General features: G+C 43.9%; 2 protein-coding genes across 4 annotated transcripts in view; both read right to left on the bottom strand.

The window, feature by feature from the left end:
* Positions 1–10,415, bottom strand: part of DAB1 (DAB adaptor protein 1) — a 911,827-nt gene extending 901,412 nt beyond the window's left edge. For 2 of the 3 annotated variants that reach the window (XM_051857725.2, XM_051857727.2), the window contains exon 1: positions 10,352–10,412. The gene's annotated coding sequence lies outside the window, so the exon portion shown is untranslated. Of the gene's footprint in view, positions 1–10,351 lie in introns of all 3 variants that reach the window. The other variant, XM_051857724.2, reaches the window with a different exon arrangement.
* LOC108175386 (gem-associated protein 8) overlaps positions 1–10,482 on the bottom strand; it is a 137,132-nt gene extending 126,650 nt beyond the window's left edge. Inside the window, exon 1 of the mRNA XM_051857742.2 lies at positions 10,352–10,482. The gene's annotated coding sequence lies outside the window, so the exon portion shown is untranslated. The remainder of the gene's footprint in view (positions 1–10,351) is intronic.
* Between the last annotated feature and the right edge of the window lie 12,267 nt (positions 10,483–22,749).

Below are 22,749 nucleotides of genomic sequence, written 5' to 3'. Positions count from 1 at the left end.
CATGGATTCTGGAGCTAGGGTTCAAGTAAGAGCTGTGTCATTTAGCATGTAGGGGCCTCAAGGCATATTCCTGAACTCTCTGGGTCCCAGTTTCCTCATCTGCAAAGTGGGGACAGTAAGAATACTTACTTTACAGGATTACTGTAAATGAGTAAAGTGCTTACCACAATTCTTGGTTCATGATAAGCTCTACATAAGTGTTTGCTAATGTTGATTATATTACTGTGGTCACAAGCATGTGCCATGAGCAGATTGAATACTCTGGAGTCCTATTGAACATTAATTGGTTCTTTATTCATATATTACAACTGAACAGTCTGTATGAGTCTCTTTGACACAAGTTTCTTTGATACAGATGATGACCAGAGAGGTTGGGAGTCACTTCTAAAGAGATGAGCCAATGATCAGACAAAGTGGGGAGTTGAGGGAAAAGAACACATTGGGTGTCAGGATTTGGGAGGGATTGTTTTCTAGCTGTTAATGAGCAGGCAGATCTGAAGAAACCATGTCAAGGCTTTCTGAGACTGAGAGCAATACTTGGGGACCACCAAAAAGGGAGATGATAAAGTAGGAATGACAGCTCCCTGCAGGCCTGAACCAAGTGCCACACAGAACAAGCAACAAGGCCAGAAGAAAGCAGTATGTCTTGTTAAGTTCCTTTGTGAGGCTTTAAATCAGCAGTGTCTTCCTGGCAGGTTAGGCATGACTCCAACTATTACAGGTTACCCAGAAGCCCCCAGAGGAAAATGGAGAAGCAAAGCCTTGAAGAATGAGCATGGTTCCCAGTGTGATGCAGTTTCCATAGAGACCACTCTCCATGGTACCAAAGAAGGGCAGTGCCTGTCCTCCGCACAGTTAACAAGCTATTAGACCAAACAGGAAGATGCCAGCAGGTGAGCAGAATGAAGATGCTTACATCACAGCTGTCTGTCTGGAAAGATCAAACAGAGGAAGAAAGAACCATCTATCAGCCCGGCCACGGTGGTCCTTAAGTTCACGAGAGCACAATGAGATTTCTAACCTGTGAGTCAAAGCCAAGGGATCATGTCCCAGAGGTTGATGCTTCCATTTCCCCACACTGGCTTGGGGATTCAAACAAGATTAAAACAAACTAAAACTTCACCACTAACAAACACAAAGGCAATAACTAGGAACGTGGAAAATACCAGCTGTGAGACATGCAGGAACACAGTAAATCAAGGGTGATTTCACATTATGTTGCCCAGCGTTCTGTAAGAACTGAAGATACAATGGGGCTTAGTAGCAAGCAAGAGGATCCAGGTTCCACAAGTGGTGGACCAAGATTCAAAACCTGCTGCTTCTCAGAGCAGGTGCTTTGGTTCCACTGGTCTGCCTCTGCAGACGAGCAGCCAGAGAAGGTGAACTCATGTGTCAGAGCCTCGTTATCTCTGATCGACACTCAAAGCACAGCCCACAATCTACCCAGATGAGCCATTCATTATGTGTTGAGATCTGCTCCCTGAAAAGGTGCCAGGCCCATGGTCTGCTCCATCCTCTATGGATGTCTATATGCACAAGGGGTGGCCATGCTCCTCATGTTCAGTTCTGGGATACCTGGAGTCCTATTGTCTGCCTACCTGCACATCTGAACTATATTTAAAACATCACACCTCCCTGTCATTACACATGCTATTTCCTCAACACCCAAAAACATTTACCTAATTTTCAGTTTAGCAAATTTCTATTTCACTTCCAAATTCAGCTCAAGGTCCATCTCATTCATTCAACAAGGACTAAGTGTGGACAAAGTGCCTAGAAAATATGTTGTGAGTCCTGACTCCATATTTCTACATACCTTGAACTTCCCACTAAGAAAACATATCGCTCTGGGCCAGGATTGTTTATTGATGTGCCTGTCTAGCTCATTAGATTTTAGATTCCTTGAGGGCAGATTGGGACTTGCTCACAGTCTAGCACAGTTTCGAGAAGTGAACACATAGCAGGTGCTCAATAAATATTTATTAGAGGATGAATAGAGAATAAATGAATGAATTGCATTTCAAATTCTACCCAGGTTGCAGTATTCTGAAGGGAATTCTTTAAGCCATCACACTGGACTTGAATGAAACGTTCTCATGTGCATTACTTAATAAAAAGAGCTCCAGGTCAATTGAAAAATTCAAAGTCAATATGAAATTGATCCTCATCAGCACTTTCTCCTCCAAACATATAGACAAAGGGACGTTTCTGAAACGTACGTATTGGGGCTGCATTTTCTGCTCCACGGACTCAGCGACTGTTGTCACCTCTAAGTCCAGCTCCCATTAATTTATGGGGCATCCAGGGCAATCAGCAACAGCTTTCTTGGCAGAATCAATCAGAGGCCGAGCCAGAATTTGGGGGAGGGGGGGTCTCTAGGCTGCCAACAGAGCAATCTCCTTTCACACTCTTCAGGCACTATTTAAGTTAAGCTGAAGACTTTTAGATCACCATCCAGCCTGACCTCTTCAACTATGCAGGAAAAAATGTATAATAACACATCTGTGTTGCATCTTTCTCCCCAACTCCCATCCAGTCTTCACTCAGTTTGGCAGCCATAAAAATGAAAAGGTACCCAGGAGGAGGAAAGAGGAGGCAGCAGAGGAATAACACAGAACTCTTCTTGCTGGAGGAAACACAATGCAATGGGAGAGCCAGATGCACCAGGTGTGGCAATCTTGTCTGCAAAGTCTTTCTCACACATGTGTTCATTGCTTGAGGTGGTTGTTGTGATGATCTGTGGAGACTGGTGTCAGACAGAATTGGGAGAAGGATGCGGGACCCTGAGCTCAAGCAGCAGGGAGGTGAAATCATGGTTCCCAGGCTGCTTCACCAGCATTGTGTAGTGTCATGGCCCCAGTGGCCCAGGACCCAGAAACTTTTGAGTTACCCATAATTCCCTGACTTTTGGTATCTGTCTCAGAACACCTAGTTGAGGATCCTTCACTTTCCTCTTTCTTGATATGCAGGCTGGATACAGAGAGGGCCTTGATTGCCTGGGCGCCAAATCAAGGGCAAAAAGAAAAGCAGAGAGGGAGACTTCCCCGGAAGAACATGGTCAAGATGCAGGTGAGGGTCTCAATGACAGAAATCCCTGTCATTGAGGCCTGTGTGTGTGTGTGTGTGTGTGTATGAAATCTTTGAAAACAGGAGCACTTTCAGTGTCACAGCAATACCACAAAGTAGGTGCTGTTATTTCCATTTTACAAATGAGGTGCTAAGTAGTTAGGACACAATGCTAGTAGCTCTACATCCAGAAAGCAGAGGAGTCAGGGACTTGAATTCACTGCCTGGGTCTTTAACCTTCAAATCCGTTCTGTGAAGTCCAGTTGAAGTTGAGATTTGTGCTCTTAAGCCCAGCTGAGCAAAGTGTGTATGTCCTTTTAGATTGTGTGATCTCAGCCCTTATTACACCCTTTGGCCTGCAACCTGCTCTCTTCCCCCCACCCCCACTCCATACCTGCTCTTGTCACAGTCGTAGGAAATGACCCACATACACACATTTTGGCTGCTTCTGTCTGAAATACTTGTGATAATTCTCACCCTACCAGAGTCAGTCCTGGCCCAAAGCCATTCTTCTTTCCACTTCAACAACAATAACAAAAGGTCTTCACAGATTATTTTTGAAGAAAACATTTATTTATTTGAAAGACAGAGCTACAGAGAGAGAAGGAAAGACAAAGAGAGAGAAAGAGAAAGATATTCCATATTCTGGCTCACTCCCCAAACGGCTGCAATGACTGGGCCTGGTCCAGGCCAAACCCTCCATAAATAAAGAATTCAACAAGTAGCAACTAGAAAAAATCACTGTTCCTCAAGAGCATAGACAAGGGCTATTGTAAATAATCAAATCTCAAAATACTCATTTTGCTCACATAAATCCATTCAATATTTTAATGCACTTAGTCTTTTCTGGGTGTCTGACTATGCGCCTAAATATATGTTTGCAACAAAACTGGAATCATTTTTTTTTTTTTGACAGGCAGAGTGGACAGTGAGAGAGAGAGACAGAGAGAAAGGTCTTCCTTTGCCATTGGTTCACCCTCCAATGGCTGCCACGGCCGGCGCGCTGCGGCCAGCGCACCGTGCTGATCCGATGGCAGGAGCCAGGTGCATCTCCTGGTCTCCCATGGGGTGCAGGGCCCAAGCACTCGGGCCATCCTCCACTGTACTCCCTGGCCACAGCAGAGAGCTGGCCTGGAAGAGGGGCAACCGGGACAGAATCCGGCGCCCTGACCGGGACTAGAACCCGGTGTGCTGGCGCCGCAAGGCAGAGGATTAGCCTAGTGAGCCGCGGAGCCGGCTAGAATCATTTCAAATATGAAATTGCAAAGCCCATTTCATGTTTTAGTCTTTCATTAAAGACATTAGAATTCTTTACAAGTGTTTTATTTAATGACTGCATTATTTAGTTGTCTAGAGTTTCATTGAAATTCTTTTACATTTTTGTTGAAATTTAAGTTGTTTAGACTTTTTCCAAAAACTGCAAGTATTTTGAGAATAAATGTGCTTGTTTATGAATTTTTATTTCTATTTTGGGGATCGAATACTGGCAGAGAAGTTGTAGGATCGAATGTCATGAAGTAATTTCATATGCACCAGATATTTTGTATTAATTATATTCTCACTGGTACAGTTCCATTATATACTGGAAGACCATTTTCCTGAAAAAGCTCCCTCAAAGTGGTAGTGAAGAACAATCGTGCATTTGTTTGAATAGGAACTGAATTTAAGGAAACATGCTAAGACTATGTCTAGGTATGTGATTTTTTAAACTGGGCACTTTGCTAAGCTACATTTCCCAGTCTCCTTACAACTAAGTGGGACCATGTGAGTAGTTCTGGCCAACAGAATATGAGTAGGAAACAGGTATATACCATTTTCAGAAATGTACTCTAAAAATCTCTTAAATGTCACCTTGTCCTTTTTCGCTTTTCCTCAAAGACCTTAGAGGACATGTTGAAGATAACAGTGATGTAGTTAAGACAGAAAAGAAAACCTGATTCCCTGAATGACTGCACCGTGTATAATAATACACTTCTGTGTTAATTCTTTGGTTGGGAAGGGTCATTGGTTAAGGCAGCTAGCATTACTCATCCTAATTAATACAGTGAGTGTCTGATTTTCTCAATTGTCCCAAACCAAAAGCCACAGCTGGCCCTTTGTGGATCCACCCACTGAACTGCTGACGAGCATATCTGCTCACAGAAGCACACAGTAATCCGTGGCCCCTTGTGTCTGACATGTGTGTGTTTATAGAATGAAGGAAACATCACGAGAGCTCTGATTCCAACTGGCTGGCAGTTAATCAAGACCCACTCTGCTGCCATCTTCACAGAATCATCCGCTGACCTCTGCCCCTACTGCACTTTAGACCTTCCCCCCCAATCAGCCCATGTCAGCTGTACAGGGCACCTGCACATGGGCTCCCATAAGGAAAGCCCAAAGCTGGGGAACAGCCCTTCAGGACAGAGACACTGTGCAGAGGAAAGTGGTGTTTCCAGCATAGTCATTTCTCTTCTCCTACTGATACTAATTACAGTTTGCTAAATGTAAACTGGGGAAACATCTCACCCACCCAGAGGAGTTCCAGAAACGGGCCTGTTGTCTTCATAGTAACCTAGGAGGGGAAAGCTCTTCCTCTATCTAAACTACCCTCCTTCTGGACAACCAGAGTTTGCAATTGCAACTCTTTTTTTTTTTTTTTTTTTTTTGACAGGCAGAGTGGACAGTGAGAGAGAGAGACAGAGAGAGAAAGGTCTTCCTTTGCCGTTGGTTCACCCTCCAATGGCCGCCGCTGCAGCCGGCGCACCGCGCTGATCCAATGGCAGGAGCCAGGAGCCAGGTGCTTTTTCCTGGTCTCCCATGGGGTGCAGGGCCCAAGCACCTGGGCCATCCTCCACTGCACTCCCTGGCCATAGCAGAGAGCTGGCCTGGAAGAGGGGCAACCGGGACAGAATCCGGCGTCCCGACCGGGACTAGAACCCGGTGTGCCGGCGCCGCAAGGTGGAGGATTAGCCTATTGAGCCACGGCGCCGGCTTGCAATTGCAACTCTTTAAACCTCAGGACCTTTCTCTCTGTTTCTTGCTCCAATGCTAAAGCTGGAGGCCTAAAGTGGAGGCATACGGAAGACACCACCTGGCTGGCAAGGGGGTTAATCACACAGGACAGCAGCATGAGAGGGCAGGCTGGCAATACAATTCCACAGCCAATTATACTGAAGCAACAAACTCAAGCTTCCATGCAGCGACTCTGCCCATGGTGCTGTCATTTTGCCACCTAGTCATTCTCTTCCATTTAGCATCATTTGTTGATCTCTCTCTATTAAAATCCTTCTCCTTGTAGGACATCATCAAGAGACCCCTTCTCAGTGACACTTTCCCTGGTTTCATACTCCCCAGCTACATCCAAAAGAATGGATCTTTCCTCTCTGTTATCACAGACTGTTGTGTGGGTCTCTGCTCTACTACTTCCAGCGCCTAGCACCCAGTTGTCCAAGGTCTCTAAGGTCCTTTCAAGCTTCAAACTTCCATTTGCCAATTACACCTCAATAAAGCTGGGAAGAGTATTACATGGGAGCACTGATACAACAGCAAAGAAATCTTTTAGATATTTTAAATATCTTGTGTTTGCAAAAGAATTTAAATCTATGTATTAAATTGAAATACGGCATGAAAACAACTATAAGTGCCCTGAAACTGTATATTTCACAACAATACCATCAAAACAGGAAAAAGCTATTTTTCTTAAAAAATATATTCGGGCCGGCGCTGTGGCTCACTAGGCTAATCCTCCACCTTGCAGCGCCAGCACACCGAGTTCTAGTCCCGGTCGGGGTGCCGGATTCTGTCCCAGTTGCCCCTCTTCCAGGCCAGCTCTCTGCTGTGGCCAGGGAGTGCAGTGGAAGATGGCCCGAGTGCTTGGGCCCTGCACCCCATGGGAGACCAGGAGAAGTACCTGGCTCCTGCCATTGGATCAGCGCAGTGCGCCAGTGCAGCGCGCCGGCCGTGGTGGCCATTGGAGGGTAAACCAACGGCAAAAGGAAGACCTTTCTCTCTGTCTCTCTCTCTCTCACTGTCCACTCTGCCTGTCAAAAAAAAAAATAAATAAAAAATAAATAAAATATATTCTTAAAAATAATTCAATGGCCTAAAAGTATTAGTGGAAAGATGGTGGCTTCGGCACCAGGAAACAGTATGAACATCAGTGCAGCAGCTTCTAGCCCAATGACTATCCATCATTTTTCATGTCTTTGGGCCTCAGTTTTCTCATCTACTCAGGGGCAGTGGTGATGATAGGACTTAGCACATTAGATACCAAGCATGCAAAAGCATTTTACAGAGAAGAAAACACAGTGTGCACATTAGTAAGTTTCTCCCTGCTCTAGGAGAGCTCCCATCACACTGGATTCAACACCTAAAACACACGTCTCAGATCCCCAGACTCGCACTACAGATCTTTTCTATCTCTGTCTGTAGAATAACAATCTTTCAATAAGAATTCCCAGAAACTGTGAGGCTATTGGTCATAACAACTTTGGAACACCTTTTAAAAGTATTCACCTTGCGCTAAGCATTTGCCTTATAAACAGAATGAGAGAATCAGATACGCTTATGGGACACCAGGCTTTCAAATGAATATTTACGTGATCTTGAGAAAACTGATTCGCTTTTCAATCTCAGCTTCTTTGTCTCTGAATCAGTTACCAGGCTAGACATAAAATTGTTTTGAAGATTTTAAAATGTGAGAACCAAGCATACAGACTTACACTTGACACGGAACAGGCACTCAACAGCAATTAATTCCTTTCTCCTGCTTTTCACTCAGAGCACTGAGATTCTTGAATCCCACAATATAAATATCCATATAAACAGATGTGTGGGAGATGGTGGGCAGCTGCTAGTGGCTGACGTCAGGGGAAGATTTCACCAGAACCCCCATTCCAATATCACAACAGGGGCCCTGCACCGGGCTTTCACCCACCGTGCCCATCACCACAATATTTTACAGGAGCATTTATTTTTTTTTTTAAAGAAAGTTCATTCTCAATGATGCATGTGATAAATACGCTTGCTTTAAACCTTTTAGAAATATTAAAGGTTTTAGAGCTCAGTGTTTGGCAGACTTGATTAATCCCTTCCACACAGACATATTCAGGAGGATGGCTGTGGTTGGGCTTTAAAGCTCTGAGAGTGTGCTTTGATAAAGGAAAAGTGAAAGATTTTTTAAAAAGAGAAGGGAGAGGGAAGGAGAGGGAGAGAGGGAGAGAGGGAGAGAGGGCGAGAGGGTGAGAGGGAAGGAGAGGGAGAGGGAGAAAGAGAGATTCTTGCGCCATACAGAATAAACAAAGAACATGAAGCCCCAGAATGCTGCAGTGTGATGGGTTCAGGAGGGGTGTAGAGGAGCAGTACTTTCGCCACTGTCTCCTTGAGAGTTTTTCCACGGAAAGCACACGTGCAGCCTGATGGCAGGACATTCCTCTAAGAGTTGTCTTCTCTTCTGGGTCCGAGAATGGATGATGTGGGAGGGGTCGCGGGAGCAGGGCAGACACCAGCAGTGCCAACTTCAGAGAGGACCCAGACAGAGTGTACACGGCCCCTTCTCAGGGCCCTGCCCCACTCCGCTGCCTCCTAGCTGCCCCTGCACTCACCTAGGCTCTTTCCTGCACAGCCCTCAGCAATCGTCCCACTGGATTGCTCTTCTCTCAAGAACAGCAAATACGTTTTAGCTACTTTTCTCCTCAGCACCTAACCCAGCTCTTGTATGTAAGAGTACTTCAAACCTTCATGAAAAAAAATTAAATGAAAACATGTCTGCCCTTTAATGCAAAAGTTTTTTGAAATTCATGCATAGTTTCTTTTATCAAACACATTTTTTCATGAACTTTGCGTAGAACCTTAGTATACTAGGCGTTTATTAAATGGAAAGAGTTGTGGTTTAATACATCCTTGGTGAAAATGTCTAAAAACGGGAGTAATGTAAATGCTGAAAATAATGCTTTCAAAATTATTCACAGATTCTACTTCCCTCCATGTGCACATCACAAAAGCAAACAGTTTAGAGGCTAAGCCCTTGAGAATTTCACACAGAACCTCATTCGACAGATTTACCGAGTGTCACTACTGTCCTGGGTGAGCAGGACATGCTTTCCAGCTCAGCATCCTGCCTGGGCAGGGAGACTAAGGAGCACTGTGATAGAGACCGCTATGAAGACGGACGTGGGGATTGTGCAGGACAAAAGGAACCACATCCCAGTTGTTTTGTTCATGCAGTGGGGGTGGGGGTGCCAAAAAAAAAGCTTTAAGAATGAGTGGCAGACGCATCAGCTGAATATTCAAGGGCGATGCAAAGGGAGACAGGGAAAGGATGTATTCTGTATCCTACGTAGCTTTCATCTTCCAACTTCCAGGGCTACTCCAAATGCAACATTTGCTCTGCTAATCCACCTCCCACACAGCATCTCCAAGTGTCAGCCCACAATGCTCTGAGGATTTTTTGACACCCAGTCAAACTCTCACCCTGACCCCTACTCTACTTTTACGGAAGCATTTTCCCAACACGAAACACCAACGTATTTGCCACAAGATATTATGGGGGCAAAGGTGTAATTCAATTATGTGACTTAATCAATTCAAATGGCTAACATACAGGAATCTCAGGATGTCATCCAGCTTTCAGCTAAAGGCGAATAATTGTTCCATAATTTCTTAATTCTCTCACAAGACAGTTTAAATTAAAGGATGTCAATTTGCAAAGCCAGACTGCATTGTATTCTTAAATTGGGCCTGAAATAGCCACAAGATGAAGGGTAATAAGGCAGAGAGCACTGCCCAGAGTGCCTGGTGCTGTGCAAAATTGTTTAATACGGTCAGACCCTTTAATCTTCATATCTATTGATGCAGAAAGCAGCATATTTCTGTCACTTATGATAAGAAACATTACTTTTTAAATTCCTTGGTGAGGCCTGCAGATCTCATGCAGCCAAGATAGCAAGACTCTCTATTGCTGTTTCTGTGAACATTTCCTTTTTCCCATAAATTGGTTTTATTCTAATCCATTTAGTCTCCAATCTAAGTCAGAGACAAGTAACCCTGAATGGAACCTTGCAGGAAAACAAAGACAAGTGCCTTTCAGTTCTCAGATTCCACTGGCTACAACCTCTTTGAGTAAACCGGTGATTAAACAAATAATGAACCTCAGAGTATTAACAATGGGGCAGGCAATGAGTTCCAGAAAGAAAGAGAAATGGGAATAGCTATTGAGAGACACAGAATCATGCTCAAAAGTTGAGGAAGCTGGGCAGTAAATGAATTGAACAGTTTTCATGCAAAAGTCAAGTGATTTACTTACAACTAGAAAACGGCTCCTTCAATGTGTCCAAGCTGGATGGGGATGATGCTGGGGAAGGGAGGTCCAGCGTCTAGACTGCAGGAACTGGATGATGCTTTGTCGAGACTGCCAGGGTCACAAGGCAGGAATCCTCATCCAGAGAAGCCAAGGAAACAGCTGTAGTGAAAAACAGTCACCGTCAATGCTGGAAGAAAATGAAAGAAGGGTGAAGTATGGAGTTGGTCATCCAACAGAGCTTGACGTGAGCGGTTCAGAGTGAAGCGTACCATTCTAAAGAGGCTGTGGGGTGTGTAGGTGGGCACAGGGCGAGGAGACGGATATGAACTGTGCTAAGCTCAACCAAAGGAGAATGGTCAGGGATGCCAAGCCTAGCAGACGCTAGACTACGAGGAGGAGAGAAGCAAAGCATCAAACACATACACACACGTACGTGTATGTGTGCTATATAATACATATATGCTATAACATATTTTACATATATATGCTATAATATTTAATATACACATGCTATAATTCAAAAGCCATAAATTATCCATTTTTCACTTGTATGAATCTATAGGATTACACTTTGCAATGAAATTATTGGTAAAGAATGTGGATAGTTTAATTTTGAAAGGTATTGTCCAATTACCCTACACAAAGTCTGTGCAATGTTACATTCTCCTTGACAGTGTGCAACAGGGGCACTTTTCTGTGCTTTCACCAACAGAGCTAGTCATATTTGTTTCTCAGGAGAGACATGAGGTATAAGTCATAATAATGGCAATAGTGAGGCTAATATTCAGTGAATGATCTTAGCATACAAACACAGCTTTTGGTCATTCTATGTGTTAGTCCATTTATTCCTAAGAGCAAACACCAATGTAGGTCATTAAGCAGACAAGAGAATAGAAACAGAGAACTTAGGAGACCTGTCTCTGACCATGGATAGCTATGAAAGGTGGAGCTGGGATTCTAGCCAGGGCAATTAGTAGTATTTCTTCAAAGCCCAGACTCTTAAAAAAAAAAAAAAAAAAAAAAGATTTGCTTATTTATCTGAAAGGCAGAGCGAGAGCGAGAGGAGAGCGAGAGAGAGAGAGAGAGAGAGAGAGGGAGGGAGGGAGGGAGGAAGAGAGAGGAGAGGAGAGAGAACTGATTTCATACTCTGGTTCATTTTCTTCAAGCAGCTGCAACAGCCAGGACTGGGCTACACTAAAGCCAGCAGTCCAAAACTCCATCTGGGTCTCTTATATGGGTGGCAGGGATGCAAGTACTTTGGCCATCATCTGCCGCCTCCCATGCACATTAGCAGGAAACTGGATTGGAAGCAGGCACTCAGATATGTGATTGGAGTATTCCAAGTGACAATTTACCTGCCTGCACCATAACACCTACCTCCGTAACTCCTTAACCATTACCTCTTCTTTCAGGTGATGGTATACTGACAGTACGTATTATAGCAGATGTACATAAGTAGGAAGATTGAAGATGTGTGTGTGTGCAGGAAATCAAGCAGAGAGTCCAGATCTTTCTAGGTTAATGAAAGTGGACACTGGTTTAACTGGGAAAATACTGGACTATAGTGACTGAAAAGCAGAACCCTAAGAACAAGTTAACACTGTTTTCCCTACCTTTTTACTAGAAAAACAATTGGATAAATACTGATTGTTAGAATGATCAGAGTTTAAATGAAAGTGCAGTGTGGGCAAAAGAGTATACAGTTTTAAGTCACATAGACTAGAGCTGAAGTCCAAGTTCTAAGAATCTTCAACTGGGTGGCCTTAGAAAAGTTACATAACTTATTTGAACTCTACTTTCTTCAACTGAAAAGAAAAATAGTCAACAATATTTAAATAATACAAAATAAAAATGATGCCAATAATTCAGCAAATATTGTAATAATTTCTCTCTGCTTATTTGATCCTACTCTTCACATTGCTCCATACAGATGCTCTGATTTAACCAAATTTATTTATTCACTTTCCTTAAACATGATGAACTTTTCCTGGCCACTCATATTTCTGTATCCCAATCCATCTTGCTGAAATAATCGCTTGGCTCTCAGGTCCTGTTTATAAGATTTAAGCCAAGAAGCCACCCAGATCTACACCAAATGCCACCAACTTCACAAAGTGTTCTTTGATTAATGCCCACTGAGGTAAAATACCACTGTCTGTGAACTCCTAAGTACAACTGGACTCTACTACTTCTAAGACATTAAGCACCACAATGGCAGTAGTCAGGAAATGCTTTCTTATATAGTGGGCACTGCTCTAGGCACAATACAAATACACTTCCTATCTCATTTCATCTTCTCACGAGTCATGGGTTCTGTTGCGATCCCCTCTCAGAGAGTCATGAGGGCACTATGTCTAAGTCTTATCTGCACAGCTGGACTGAGGAGGGCTCTAGATGGCCAACAGGCCATGAGTGTAATATTTAAGCCTGTAGGTGTTGGAGTCAAAGAATCTGGATTCTTGGCCGGCACCGCAGCTCACTAGGCTAATCCTCCACCTTGCGGCGACAGCACACCGGGTTCTAGTCCCTGTCAGGGCACCGGATTCTGTCCCGGTTGCCCCTCTTCCAGGCCAGCTCTCTGCTGTGGCCAGGGAGTGCAGTGGAGGATGGCCCAAGTACTTGGGCCCTGCACCCCATGGGAGACCAGGAGAAGCACCTGGCTCCTGCCATCGGATCAGCGCGGTGCGCCGGCTGCAGTGCGCTGGCCGCGGCGGCCATTGGAGGGTGAACCAATGGCAAAGGAAGACCTTTCTCTCTGTCTCTCTCTCTCACTGTCCACTCTGCCTGTCAAAAAATAAAAAAATAAAAAAATAAAAGAATCTGGATTCTTTGGATTGTAGTTTGTTCCTGACTCTATCAGCTGTGTGCTCTCTGGCAAGTTACCAAATATCTCCACGTGTTGATTTAATTTTTAAGAGAGGACACTGATAAGACTGGAAGGCTAAGTTTTATAGATAGAAAAAACAGGGCTTGCCAAATGTTCGCTTATATTTTTATTAATAATATCTAAAACGTATATAGAAAATCATTTTAAAAAGTCTTATATGCCAGGACTTTGCATATGCACTTCCCTCTTCCTGTACTATCTTTTCCCATCAGCACTCATCATTCCACTGCCAATTTAAAGAAATCAAGGCCCCGGGCTCCAAGGCCTAGTGTTTCTAGCATCTGCTGCTCTGCAAAGCTTTCCTTGGCAATCCTCTTCCCAGAAAGAGCTCCCCTCATTGTGCCCTTGTTACCTTTTACACCCTGTTCTCCTGTACCATTCATCACACTGTATCTGCAGCAATTTCCAGTTCTAATAGCTGATGAGAACTCTGAGCTTCCTAAAGATAAGGACTATGTCTTTAGTCATTAATCCCTAATACTTGGCACACTGCTGATATAACCTCAGTGCTTATTATGTGCCTTTTAACTGAGTACAATAATGAATTAAAAATAAATGCCCGAGAGGCTGGCACTGTGGTGCAGTGGGTTAAAGCCCTGGCCTAAAGTGCTGGCATCCCATATAGGCGCTGGTTCTAGTCCTGGCTACTCTTCCTATCCAGCTCTCTGCTATGGCTTGGGATAGCAGTAGAAGACTGTCCAAGTCCTTGGGCCCCTGCACCCATGTAGGAGATCCAGAAGAAGCTCCTGGCTGCTGGCTTCGGATCAGTGCAGCTCTAGCCGTTGTGGCCATCTGGGAAATGAACCAATGGATGGAAGACCTCTCTCTATCTCTACCTCTCTCTAACTCTTTCAAGTAAATAAAATAAATCTTTTGTTGTTGTTGGTGGTGGTGGTGTTTATCTTTTTTTTCTTTTTTTTAACTTTTATTTAATGAATATAAATTTCCAAAGTACAGAATATGGATTACAATGGCTTCCCCCCCATAACGTCCCTCCCACCCGCAACCCTCCCCTTATCCACTCCCTCTCCTCTTCCATTCACATCAAGACTCATTTTCTATTCTCAAATAAAATAAATCTTAAAAAAAAATGCCCGAGTGATGGGAGAGGAAGAGTCACCAAATCTCAACTCACTACTATTATCATTCACCAAAAACATCATTCTCTTTGATGATCAAAGCATAGAAGAGAAACTGTACTAATACTACGTGTTTCATAAACATACATACGAGAATTCTTTAAAGGACAAATTGCATTCCTATCAGCCACACACTCACTCACCACACTGCCAAGCTATTGATGCTTTAGTGACAGATACTGCAAAATGATAGATTCACCAGCAATTCTTAAACTTGGGACATTAACATTGCCTGCTCAGATATAAGCAGAATGCTATGGAGGGAAAATAATAATTAACTCATAAGGAGAGGGGCAAGTAAACATTCTATTAAAAGGGGAAAAAATCCCAAATGAATATAATCTCCTTCCATTACATACTAAGCATTAAAATTAATGGCGTTGGTTTTCTTGTGATTTGGATAGTCATTGTATTTAACAAGCTGAAGTTAACTTCACAGGCAAAAAAATAAATTAAATGTGCCGGTGTCTCAGGAAACTTCATTTTCTGAGTGAATAGCCAAGTTGATGCACATCACCAGAATGTCTGACAATCAGTTTTCCATACTGGTGTGTTCTAAATGGGAAAAGAAACCAAGTCTTCATTTAAATTATATTGCAAATCACTTTTTGCCTGCTGAATGGCATTCAGCTGCAGTAGGTGGCTTTCACCGTAGGGCCCAAACCACGACATTGGATGATTAATGCTAATTTGAAATGTTTTCTTTGGGGGGATGGGCACACTATCTTGGCGCATATGAGGCTGAGGAAATTTTATGGTGGGTAACTGACTCAAAGGCCAACAGCGTATTTGCCATCAGATAAAAATGCACATTCACAAACATACCAAGACAAGTCAATTATTCCCCGATTCAGTTTTCCCTGGGAACCGTTGTATACAGAAACCTATTTATACTCCCCCATCAGATGGATACACAGAATCACAGTCAACAAGCCCCCGATCCCACTATTTTATATTATATTTCCCAGGGCACCTTTCATTGTAGAAGCCATTAGTTTTGTTCTTTTTGTTCCCGATTTATCAAAGCAGACATGTTACTAGTGAGTTCTGTTTTGCTCCCAGATACCAGTTAGAAGACACAATTTTCGACCATCTGAAAATAAGCAAAATATGCTTTGTAATCTTTTGGTGGGCATGACTGGAGATCTGTGCTTCTCTATCTTCATGACTGACTGACAGAGAAAAGTTAGTATTCAAAAGCTGCTTACTCTTTTCCCCTTTCCCAATTGAATAGGTCAAAAAAACAAGCCCATTCTAGTCTTTCACCCCCAATGCAGTGCACTTGGGACACGTAAGGCACAAATAAGGAAACTGATCTGAGATACATCCACAAAATAAAATAAAAATATACAGGAGCCATCATCTTTCACTCTCAAATCAGCAATATTCTCTAAGGAGAAAATAATTCTCAGTGTAGGCAAGGGTCCTGGGACAGATCCTGCTACATGTCAAGTGGCAGTGCTGTTCCTAGTGCCTGTTCACACAGAGCACAGCCACTGCAGGCTGTAGGCACTGACGGTAAGCAGTGTGTGGGGCAGACTTGGGAATGTTCGAGCCCAGACTGCCTGGACTCAGATCCTTGTTCCAGACCTTGTAAGAAACTAGATTATCCTGGGTGAGATCCCTTATATCTATTTGATTTCCCTACACTGCAAGGTGACTGTGAGGCTTAGAGGTAAACTTCCAGCATAGCACCTGCCACAGATGCTCTATCATTGAGAGCTATTATCATGGTGTCCTTAAAACAGAACCTGGTTCTGCATTTATTGGTATTTTTCTACCTAGCTGGTGCTGTGATCATCAGTGAGTAGTACTTGAGATATCAGTTATCAGGGTATCTAATGGGCTAATTTATCTATGCATAAATAGCCAGAGTGCCATAGGACTACATTTTCTGTTGTGTGTGTTTAAATCAATGCATTTCAATAGCTGAAAGCTAATTTCCACGTGAGGCTTTGACCTTTAAAATTACTGAATGTGCTGCTCAAGTGACAGGATCCTTTCCATACCTGACACTGATTTGCAAAATGAGATGTCTGGAAGGCTAAAACATAATTTTTATGAACAAGACAACAGCCTAACAAGCTAGGAGTATGTCATTAAGCCTGACTACAGCAAAGTTTTAGGGGTTATCAAGGGATCAGCCTCTACTGCCTTGGGTTTCCGAAGCAGTACAGGGTGTTTAGGTAGGGGAGCCTGGAGAAGGGTCCCAAGACTGGTGAGTATATATGGCACTCTGCACATAGACTGGCTGCATATTGTAGTCAACAGGAGAACTTGACACACTGCTGAAGTGTAGGTTCTACTGATGACCTCTGAGTCACAGACTGTGGGTGGAACCTGAACATAGCAAACTTTTTTATAAGTCTCACACAGGGTAGACCACATTGTAAAAGACAAACATCACTGGCACTGAGGAATGTTCTGATTGGCAACGGTCTTGAAAAGTGGTGATCTTGCTTCTCATAAGAAGGTTAAAAAGTAGAGAAGAAAAGCAACACAGGAAAGGAGAGATGGTGGGAGAGCAGGAAGAATGGGATGCAGCTAGGGACAAGAATAGGATGCAGTGGGGACAAGAGGTACTCATTAAGAATGGGGCAGTGGTGACCTGAGGATCTCAGAAACTCTTAGAGGGGAGAGCAAGGCCAGAGTTAGGGGACTGGAGATGGCGGGGGTCTCCAGTCTGGCAGCAGAGAGACTGGACAGTAGCCATGACACACAGACCATCTCCCCAGTCCTTGAAGGGCAAATCTTCTCTTGGGGAAGTGAGGCAAGGGATAATGGAGGGGTACGCGGATAAATGGAGGAAAAAGAGTCACTCTGCTACCAGACCTTCTTGTCTTTGGCCACTCCATCCTCTTCACACCTCCATGCCTTCGCATTTTCAGTTCCTCCCCACAACAAGCTTTTCTCCCTTCCACCTTGCTGATGCCATCTGATATCACTTCCCCTGTAAAGTCCCTCCTGATTTCTTATTCTTTTTAAAAAACATTTATTTATTTGAATACGAAGAGTGAGAGAGAGAGAGAGATCTTCCATCAGCTGGTTCAGTTCCAGCTGTAATGACCAGGTTGGGCCAGGCTGAAGCAATGAGCCAAGAACTTCTTTCAGGTCTCCCACATGGGTGCAGGGATCCAAGGACTTGAGGCATCCTCTGCTGCTTTCCCAGGCACATTAGCAGGGAGCTAGATCAGAAGTGGAACAGCCAGGACTTGAACTGGTGCCCATATTGGGTGCCAGCACTGCAGGCCATGGCTTTAATCCACTGCACCACAGCGCCAGCCACTCCTGATTTCTTCTGGCATGATTAACTGCTCCTCTATTTAGTCAATGAGTATTTCTCAGAACACTTGTCATTCCCTTTTGTCACAATTCACCACAACATACTAGTCTGTGGTTTATACACATACCCTTGCACCTGCATGCTCAATCCTGGCACTAGTCTATGTATTCATCTTTAGTCTCTGCAGTGAACCCCAGTCACATGGTGTCAACTCAGATTTATCTGTCCCCTGGCTTTAGGAGTGGGCATATGAACCAAGCAGGGCAATTAAGAATCCTTCCATAAGAATGGATAAATGGATACAGAGGAAGACAGCCTCTCTACCATTTGAGCTGAGATGTGGAAATTGTCAAGTTTACTTGCTTGCCATGAGGATAGAGCCCCTTCCAACAGGAATGACTATGACTAAGTGTTGCCACATTTAGAAACAGACATAAGTAGAATAATGAGGGAAGAGACAGAATGAGTCTGATACAGTCATGTCAGTACCTGGATACAGGTGCTACATGGATCTACTTGGGAATCTACTTGTTTCCTGATACAGTACCATCACCCTGAGGCTTTCTAGTTACACGTGCTGAGACAGAATTTTGCCTACATTCATTAGATTTAAATGAATTTCAACATAAGAGATTTGCACCTTTTAAATGATATTAACAAATGATGTTGATAATGATGATATTGATATAATAATAATGATATTGATAATAATTCCCTGATCACATAACCATCACGTTTGGTTCCTCTATGCAAGAAGTCAGTGATGGATAGATCCCACATGAGAAGTAAGTACACAGTGACTCCTGTTGTTGACTTAACAATTTGACACTCTTGTTTATGGTGTCAGTAATCTCCCTAGGCTCTAGTCATGAGTTGCCAAGGCTATGGAAGCCTTTTGAGTTCGCCGACTTCGATCTTATTCCGACAGGGTCATAGTCAAAGTGGAAGTTCTCTCTGTCCTTAATGTGTTGTCCAATGTGAAGTAATGCTATAACTAGTACTGAAACAGTATTTTACACTTTGTGTTTCTGCGTGGGTGCAAACTGATGAAATTTTAACTTTTTTATATACTAAATTGATCTTCTGTATATAAAGATAATTGAAAATGAATCTTAGCCGGTGCCGCGGCTCAACAGGTTAATCCTCCACCTAGTGGCACCAGCACCCCGGGTTCTAGTCCCGGTCGGGGCTCCGGGTTCTAGTCCCGGTCGGGGCTCCGGATTCTGTCCCGGTTGCCCCCCTTCTAGGCCAGCTCTCTGCTATGGCCCGGGAGTGCAGTGGAGGATGGCCCAAGTACTTGGGCCCTGCACCCCATGGGAGACCAGGAGAAGCACCTGGCTCCTGCCTTCGGATCAGCACGGTGCTCTGGCTGCAGCGCGCCGGCTGCGGCAGCCATTGGAGGGTGAACCAACGGCAAAAGGAAGACCTTTTTCTCTGTCTCTCTCTCTCACTGTCCACTCTGCCTGTCAAAAAAAAAAATGTCAAAAAAAAAAAAAAAACGAAAATGAATCTTGATGTGAATGGAATGGGAGAGGGAGTGGGAGATGGGAGGGGTGCAAATGGGAAGGAAATTATGGGGGGGGAAGCCATTGTAATCCATAAACTGTACTTTGGAAATTTATATTTACTAAATAAAAAAAGAAGTCATTGATATAGAAAGTAAGTATATTTTAAAACCATGGTTTGAAAATTGGTTAGTAGTGTGCAAAATAGCTATGGAGTCATCTCAGAGACCATATTTTGAATAAATTAAAAGACAAGAGCTGGGATTGGCTTCCTCCTTTCTTCTTTGAACAAGGTAACTCTCTTTATTCTGTTTAAGGATTGCACATACAATTTTATTTGGAAAAAAAATGGCTCCCAATACTAAAAAGATAGCATAATAAATGCACTAAAGTAACACATTAAGATACATCCTCAAAAACAGTATATTTTAAATAACAATTTTCTGTACCTATAAAATTAGCTCTCGGCTGAAAACCTTGCTGGCATGGAATGACTCATTGTATGAGGAATCTGGGAACTGAAGTTTTGCTTTAACTGAACAGACACCAGAGACATTAGACAAAGATGGAAGAACATCTTAGCTTTTTTCAGAATGTGATAGGACATTTGTCCCAAAAACCTTGTGTGGCAGGAAACAAAACCAAATGCTTGCTGAATGTGCTGAAGAAACTCCTACATGCGTAAAGAAATGGCCTTTGTTGGCCACATCTGAGGAAGTAGATCCAGAGAGAAACCTTTGAGTCAGGAAGAACAGCTTACAAGGAGTAGCATCTTAAAGTCAGTCACCTACGTTCAAAGCCGGAGTCACACTGAACTCCACTTTTCCCATGTCCTGCTCCCCTGAACCACTTGTCCATTATCCTCAACATTCATTTCCTCCATGTCTCCTCAGAGGTAGATTTAGGATTGTCCTGCATTCTTGTCCCTCCACACTCTGACCTCCACTTTCCCCATACAATGTAGCTGCAGCCTGGGATCCCCTGTTCCACACTTGCCAGTGGGTCAGGTCCAGCCCCCTTCCCATGGCCTTGACCATGGCCTTGACCATGGCCTTGACCATACCCACCTCTTTCACCACCCAAGCACTTGGGCTATCCTCCACTGCCCTCCTGGGCCACAGCAGAGAGCTGGACTGGAAGAGGAGCAGCCAGGACTAGAACCTGGCACTCATATGGGATTCCGGTGTCACAGGCGGAGGATTAGCCAAGTGAGCCATGGCACCGGCCCAGGAAATCTTTCTGGAATAACCTCCCTTCACTCATTCACCCCAAGGAAATAGGTATATCTGACAGCCTTTGCTGGCAATCAGCTGGTAACAATAACAGCAATCAATGCTTAATGAATACTTAGGATGACACAGACACTGTTCTGAATACTTTTCATGGATTAACCCATTCAGGCAGCACAGCAATCCTGCAAAGTAAAATATGACTTTTAGTATTCTCATTTTCATGTTTAAGTTAGGAAACTGAAGCACAGAAGCCCTGTGACTTACCTAGGGCCACACTGCTGGCAAATAGTGGGCGTTGACTTAAGCAAATTGCCTGCAAAATCTGCACTTTTTTATCTTTATCCAAAAACTTTCAACTGGGGCTGGTGTCGTGGCTCACTTGGTTGATCCTCCACCTGCGGCGCCAGTATCCCATATAGGCACCGGGTTCTAGTCCCGGTTGCTCCTCTTCCAGTCCAGCTCTCTGCTGTGTCCTGGGAAGGCAGTGGAGGATGACCCAAGTGCTTGGGCTCTGCACCCTCAGGGGAACCAGGAAGAAGCACCGGGGCTCCTGGCTTCAGATCGGCACAGCGCCGGTCGTGGCGGCCATTTGGGGGGTGAACCAACGGAAGGAAGACCTTTCTCTCTTTCTCTGTCTATAACTCTACCTGTCAAATAAATTAAAAAAAAAAAAAAAAACTTCCAACTGATAGAAGCCCGTTTGTGCTTTCTCAGCTGTTTTTGTCTTCCTCTAATCTAACATGTACAGGAAAACATTACAATGCACAGTTTACCCGAGAATCTCCCTAGCTGAAGTAGTTTCTTGAGCCTGAGACCCTGTCTGGGTGACTGGATCCCAGGCACAGCGGGAAACTCCTGGCACACTGCAGCTGTTAAATACTTATTTCCAAACTGCTGGACCTTCTGAAACAGTCCCAGAACTGAGCAACACTTCCAGGCTTCACTAATGATTATTTGATTTCAATGGTTCTCCCAAGGGTGTTTGGTGTAACTAGTAAGTCACCACTGGGGACACCCACAACCTATATCAGGGTGCCTGGGTTCTAATCCTAGTTTTTCTTCTGATTCCAACTTCCTGCTAACGCACACTCCGGGAGGCAGCAGGAGATGGCTCAGGTAGTTGAGTTCCTGCCATTCACAAGAAATGCCTGGATTGGGTTCCTGGCTTCTGGCTTCAGCCTGACCCAGCCCCAGCCTTTGGAGGGATTACATAGTGAATCAATGGATGGGAGAAGTAACCCTGACACACACTCTCTAGTAAATGAAAAGGAACAGAATCCTTCAGAATAGACTCACTCTCAAATATTGAAGAGAATAGACAAATGAGGGAACAAGTCAGGCTTCCCTGATCCCTTACTGTCAATAACTTAATATCAAATGAAAACTTAGCAAACCATTTTAACTATTAAATAACAACTTATGAAAACATTTACCAGAAGGTCCAATGCCCTCTATAAATTTCAAGACAAGAGTATATGTATTTGGAAACATCGCTAAAATATCGAACACAGTGTAACTTGTTCGACTAGAAAAAAGCCCCGTCATATTAGAATCACCCGGAGGACTCATTAAAACACTGATCGCTGGTCCACCCTTAGAGATGCTGCTTCACTAGCTCTGAGGCAGCACCTGAACATATGCATTTATTTTTTAAAAAAAAGATTTATTTATTTATGTGCAAGTCTGAGTTACACAGAGAGAGAAGGAGAGGCAGAGAGAGAGAGAGAGTCTTCCATCCATGGGTTCACTCCTCAATTGGCCCGAATGGCCAGAGCTGTGCCAATCCAAAGCCAGAAGCCAAGAGCTTTTTCCAGATCTCCCACATGGGTACAGGGGCCCAAGGACTTGGGCCATCTTCTACTGCTTCCCCAGGTCATAGCAGAGAGCTGGATTGGAAGGGGAACAGCCAGGACTCAAACTGGTGCCCATATGGGATGCTGGCACTGCAGGCGGCGGCTTTACCTGCTACATCACAGTGCTGACCCCACATATGCATTTCTAACAAGTGCCCTGTGATGCTGCTGCTGCTGGCGAGGGACACATTGGAAACCATTGCTTTATTTATTATTCCCCACACAGACTCATCATTTTCTCAGAGAACTTTTGAAGGTACTTCAGCAGCCATCATATTCCAGATAGAGATACAGAAAACCCTGGTACCACAGGGGATCCCTAGGTCTCCTGCTCAGGATCCTGAATGAAGTATCACATAAATGTCAGAGTTCCTAACTGGCAGCCCTGTCAGAGACTGGTTTTACCTTCTAGGAGGGAGAAATTGAGAAACTGGGTAAAGAAGTAATTGGTGTTGAGAGAGAAAGCCAAAATCAAATGGGGAATTTGGTCCTGGATGCTCCA

This window comes from Oryctolagus cuniculus, chromosome 7, assembly GCF_964237555.1.
Source record: "Oryctolagus cuniculus chromosome 7, mOryCun1.1, whole genome shotgun sequence".
Taxonomy (NCBI): domain Eukaryota; kingdom Metazoa; phylum Chordata; class Mammalia; order Lagomorpha; family Leporidae; genus Oryctolagus; species Oryctolagus cuniculus.
Note: the sequence above shows the minus strand (reverse complement) of the source record. Positions and strands in the feature narration are given on the sequence as shown.